The sequence below is a fragment of the Prosopis cineraria genome, unplaced genomic scaffold (assembly GCF_029017545.1).
Source record: "Prosopis cineraria cultivar Desert tree isolate PC_DT_omini unplaced genomic scaffold, ASM2901754v1 PC14, whole genome shotgun sequence".
In the NCBI taxonomy this organism is placed as follows: Eukaryota; Viridiplantae; Streptophyta; class Magnoliopsida; order Fabales; family Fabaceae; genus Prosopis; species Prosopis cineraria.
The window spans coordinates 21,148,826-21,155,329 of record NW_026555345.1 but is presented as its reverse complement, the minus strand read 5'-3'; positions in this window follow the sequence as shown (position 1 = coordinate 21,155,329).

Below are 6,504 nucleotides of genomic sequence, written 5' to 3'. Positions count from 1 at the left end.
TAAATTATCTATAATTAAATTAAAATTAAGAATAATTTGATAGAGGTCTAGAGTTTAAATTTTACAAAAGCAAAAGTTAGGTTTTATTTTATTTTTAACTATGAAAAAATTACCAAAGTTAACCCAGGCTTTTGTGCTATAATAAAAATGTGTGGGTTCTTTCTTGTAATTTTTCCCAAATTTTCATATCAGCACAAAAATTGAAACAAGGAAAGAAACACATGACGGGAAAGAGGAAGAAGAGAAGAGAAAGAAAGGGAGTTAGGCTTGGATTTAGGAGGCTTTGCGATCGTTACGAGCTCAGCTACACGATAGGTTAACTCCCTACTTCAATCCTCTTCCTCTTTCTCTTGATTTTCTTCAATTTTTGGAAGAGAAAATTTCTAGATTTTGATCCTAAAGGCTTTATTCTTATAAGCTTTTGTTTCTTTGGATCTTAGGGAGGATGTTTTGAGTTTTTATATGGTGTTCTAATGTTTTGAGTGGATAATTGGATGAAAAGAGGTGTTCTGGGCACAAATTAAACCCTGAGAGATTGGGTTTTGCTACTCTCAATAATTTAAGCCTATTGATCTAGTTATAATTATTTAAGCTCAATAAGATTTAAATTAAGGTTTGGTTTTCATTATAAGGCTAATGGTGAAAATTGGTGATACTAAGTGAAGGTTTTTAATTGATTAAAAATTATATAATTGGAAAATTAGCCTAGTGATGGCTAATAAATGATTTTGGTAGTTAAGTGATACTATGTGAATGATTGGTTTAATATATAGATCATTAGGATGGATTATGACTCATTGACCCAAGTTGTGAGGTATGAGTTATAGTTTTCATTAATGCTATTTGTCATGATAAGTGATGTGAATTTGTTCGGAAGTTAAGGAACAAGTTGAATCCTATTTTGTATAAGAGGAACCCTTTTGGTACCAAAGGGTTGAGGTAACAGGGGAAATTTATTTCTTATTACTTTGTTTTAGCTATTTTTGAATAAATATAACTAGCTATCATACATTACATGTTTTAAAATTAAAAAATTAAATGCTTTATAAAGGGTTATGGGGTACTACTTTGATTATAGTGAAAAATGTTTTCTAATTGTTTAACAACAATGTTTTTATGAAAACAAAATTTGTTTGTATATATTGTAATCATAAAGAATAGAAGTTGCACTTAAGGAAGTGTAACTAAGTAAGGTACCTTAGATAGGCTAAGGAACCGTTTAAGAGAGGTTTATAAATGTTAATATTACCTTAGAGTGTTGAAGTGGTCAATACTCGGGAAAGGTAGACACGAATAAAGGCATGATCTCGGTGGGAGTTCACTAATCAGAAGGTGTGGACTTCTGATATTCTGTGGCACACTACCAGTACTCAGTGTTGTTTTACGTATTGTGGGCTCAGTGCATTAAAGTGGTTAGTGTATTAAGTGTTTGACACCTCTCAGTGGGAGAGGGAATCTGACATATGAAGTGTAAGGTTGAGTACCTAGGTCAAGGTAGCCCTCACATGGAGAGTAAGTCGGGTTCGCTCTAGGAGGGAGTTAGCTTTAACTGCTCAGGATTCACATAAAAGGGGCATAGACAGTTCGGTAGATTAGATCATGCCTTAGATTATGTTTTATGCTTGTGAAGGTACAAGTAGATATAAGGTTTACCTGCGAGTTAAAGAGTGCCGGGGGGCATTCTGTTAGTCATGAAAGGCCATACTAGCCTACGTTATGTATTCATGCATTTTAAATGGCTAAATTATATACTATGTTAAATTTATTATTTATTTATTCAATTATGGCTTACTTTATAATAATTAATGTAGATTTTTTTGTTACTGAGACTGTGGTTGTCTCACCCCTTTCTTTTCAATATTCTAAGTCCAGGTGAAGGAACCAGTAGAGGACAGGGAAAGGAGCAGAGCTAGGGGTTGTTTATGAATTGTAAAGAACTGCAACCCTTTCTTTTGAGCAAATCTATTGTAATGTATTTAAGATTAGGGTTGCCAGTAGGATATGATTATGTATATGTGCATGAGTATGTGTGGATTGTATGGCTTGTGTATGAATTTTTGTTTGCTTGTAGACTTGTGGCTAGAAAACTTGGCTTATGGTGTGTGGTTTTGATGGATTTATTTAGTGGACCAAGTTTCCACTACAAGAAAATATTTATTTTGGTATATATGTGATTCCACAAGCAAATGCAAGTGGTTGCATTACAAATGGTGTGCTATCGGCAAACATATACCTTGGATAAAGAGAGTGGGTGCATGGGCTCCACAGAGATCTCTAAGCCAAGTAAAAATGTTTAGCGTGTATTCATATGTGTATATGATATTTGAAATAGTTTTTGGCCACTCTTGTGTGATTTGTACATTTTGGGGGTTTAGGGTCTATTTTAGGAAATAGCACCCGGGTAGTCAAATTTTGGTATAAAGGGTTTTTCTATCATTTAAATGTTCTATCAGGTTTTTTTTAGTCCTATTTGATGTGTCCAAGGTATTTCCACAAGTTTGTGGCCATTAGCATGAGATTTGGATAATTTTGAAAATGATTTTTTATCAAAAACTTCACTTTTGCATCTGGGTGTCCAAATCTTAATTGACCATTGGATTTCTCTAAAATTTGGGTTATAAGTAAAATCTTTTATAAGCTTTGTGCGGGCTTTGGAATCATGTCGATCAGATACCGGACAGAGAAACGGCATACTCCAGAATTTAGTCGGAGGAGCTATCATGACAGCAAAAGTGCTGTCATGACAGCAATAATTGATAATGTTGCAACATGCATGAAATTTAATTTGTCCATTAGATCTTTCCAAAATTTAGTATGCTAATAGTACTATTTAAAAGTGACATGTGGGCTTTGGAATCACTCCGATCGGAGGTTGGATGATGAAATGGTGCATCCCGAAAATTAGTCCGAAAGTGCTATCATGACAGCAAAAAAAATAGCCAATCTTTTAACATGTCTAATTTTTAATCCGACCGTTGGATCTTTTTGAAATTTGATACACTTATAGTACCCTTTGACGTGTGAGCTTTAAAATTACTTTGATCGGAGGTCGAATGATGGAATGGTGCCTCCCAAAAGTTGGCTCAGGAAGGCTGTCATGACAGCAATTTAATGCTGTCATGACAGCATCTTTTTATTTCACTTTTGTCTAGCTTGCTTCCATGCGCTATAGATAGAACCTATAAATTTTTTTTAAGGTTTTAAATGATTTATTTCTTAAGTTGGTTAGAAGATCAACTCCTTAACCACATTTAGTTTATTTAAATTATGTGATTTTTGGATAACACTCAGGATAAATGTTACAATAAGCCTATTGTGCAACAGCCCACAATTTCATGTTAGAGGTATAAGGATGATATAAGGAAGGTAATGATCATGCATATTATAAAAAAGAGCATATGGTTGTTTGTATTATAACCTTTATGATAAAATTATGTGATTAGTAATATAAAATGTGAAATTAAGCTTTGTGAATGATAAGTTGATATGGGTATGAAAATGGATGCCATATGCATTTTAATTAATTGACATACATTATAGGTTAAATGTACATTGGTTACTAAGTGATTATACTCATCCCTCTTTCTTCAATATTATAAGTGCTAGCTCATCGAGATAAAACCAGGAAAAACAATTTGAGGCTTAGGATTCCTATTTTGAATTTATAAGCCTCATTTATTTTAAAAATTGATGTATCTAATTTATTATGATATTGCAAACAAGGAGATTACATGTTTTACTTACTTGAACAATTTGACCCTTGAGCTAGGATGTTTATTTAGGCCTTAGGTTATTTATGTTAAATATGATATCTAGAAAGGGATAAAATACTACTACAAGTGAGGATTAAGCAAATTTGTCAATGATAGTTAATTATATAACACTATGCAATTAAGACTCTTCCTTCTATTTTTGATATTAAGGGGTTGAGCATTGAAAATATTATATTGTTATATGTGTGTGTTATGGCGTATTGCACAAGTGTCCCTCGGTCTATTGAGTATAGTTTAAGGTTAAAGATAGGCTTTTGGCAAATAGGTTATAAATTGGGCAACCAAGTTGGGTTTCAATTGTAAAAGGAGTGAGTTTAAACATGGGTGTCTAACTTTTGATTAAGAAACTATTTGAATGTGAAATTGGTACCATTAGCTAGAACTTAAAGAAAGCTTTCTATAGGCATCTAAATTACCTCAATTAGATGTCGAACAAAAACTTAGGGCGCATCAAAAATTTGTCCCCGTTGCTGTCAAATGACAACAACAATGCTATCTATGATGTCCATCCTAAAATTAATAAATAGTATCCCACATAGCACGCATAATAGCAATTAAGAGTCCTCAACTCCTAATTTACCACAAATCACAATATTGAAAATATAGAAAATAATTCTTTTAAAATACTTGGGATCATTAAAATCTTTAGAAATAAAATAAAAACACAAAAACATATATATTAATGTACAAGGGAAGCATTAGGGATGCATAAATATCATACAATAAAAAATAAGGGCAAAATAGTCATCTTTACAAAAGAAATCCATGTAATCTCTGTCTTGACATTACCAAAACACCGTACACAACACTATCATGATAATTATGATTAAGCAAATCCTTATATTAGATTATCATATTAAACAAGGTTTCTAAAACCAAAAGTTTTAAAGTTGGGATCCAAAGGAAAACCCTTTTTGAAAGGTATTTGAGCTCAAATAATAACTTAATACATACCTAATAAAGTAATAGAAGCATGATTAGTGAGAATAGCACAAATATACAACAAATAAGAACAAATTAGATGGGGTCCAAGAATGCTTCGTCCACCACAGCGCATGTTCCTTCCGTCAAGGTGGATGGGATAAAAGGGGAAGTCCCCTCACTATATGATGAGCCACAGTGTACCTCTGTTGCTATCATGACAACACTCAAGGACTAATTTCAAAGTACGTCGTTTCGCCATCCAATATCTAATTCGACTAACTCAATGTTCACATGTAACTTTTTGATCCATTTAGCTATTAGCTATTAGCACTAGTTTCACCACAAAAAACATAGCTGTTTACAAATTGGACACTCGGATGCCAAAATATACTTTTTTATTCCAAAACATACCTAAAGTTATCCAAAACCACCAACCAAGTGCTAATAGTGTTAGGACTATTTGAAACCAACTCAAAAAAAACATAATACACCTAATTGAATAGGAAATTACATACACATATATCTCAAAACATATTGGCCATTAAAACCCCAATTCCATGTAAATTAAGGGTATAAGCATAATTTAATATAACCATTACCATGGCTAATCATAATCATATATTAATGTAATAAAAACACTTGCACGAGTATTTCAGCCTCTAACAATACTTTCTATTATACAACATAACCAATGCTGAAATACACTAGAATAACATCATGCAAGTGCACCAAAACAATATATGACCTAAAGTTGGCATAAAAAAAAAATATCTATATATATATATATATCCCATGGTACATAATTTACCAAAAAGAAAAGCACTACACATGATAGCTCTCCTAATCCTTAATGGAATCCTCTTTGCCTTTGCTCTTATCAAAGCCTTCACCTATCAAAATATAACTATGGGGATGAGACATGTCTCAATAACCAAATAATCTATTTATCTACAAGCATACTAGAATAGCATATGACTGAATATGTGAGCTAACAACATAATAGGACCAAGTTTATGTGATTGGACTGATCCAACTCACCAATCATGAGAGGCAACTGACCAAAGATGCCTTCACCTTATTTTTAGACCACAAAATTTCACCTTTCTCAAATATCCAAGGTGTCATAAGCCCAATCTATCACCAAGATAGTATGGGACTTTCAAACAAGAAAAAACTAAGCACTAAGGCCTCTACGGTGTAGTGTACTATATGAATTTCTAATAATATACCACAGCAATACTAAGGTAAACTCCTACCCTCACAATAATTATGCTCATTACATTTGAACATACATGTTTAACTATTAGGGGTGATCATGTAACATTACTAGCATTCCAACCTTATATCCAATTTCACAATTATCTACTAATGAGTATAAATATGTGTTAAACATATAAATAATACTATAGTTTAATACCACTTCACACAAATTTCCAAAACACCAAACACTCAAACATATCAATTACAAATTTTCACAATATTATTATATACTTATATAAAACTCAAACCATCCAAATATAAAAGTAAAAGGACTAGATTATTCAGTTATCTCAACCTTTTTTATCACAAAAAAGTGTTATTGTTGCAAAAGCAACTCCTTAAGATTCCACTAGTTTCACAAGACTCGATCAATATTTAATCTATAAAATTAAACACTAATCATCAATTTACAACTTTAATTAACCCTATTTTAGACTAAAATTAGGTAACTACACCACCCAAATTTCTTCTTTAAAAAATTACACTCTCAATATTCCATTAGTTCTATTTAATACCCAAAGACTTAGATAATATCAAATTTCTATCC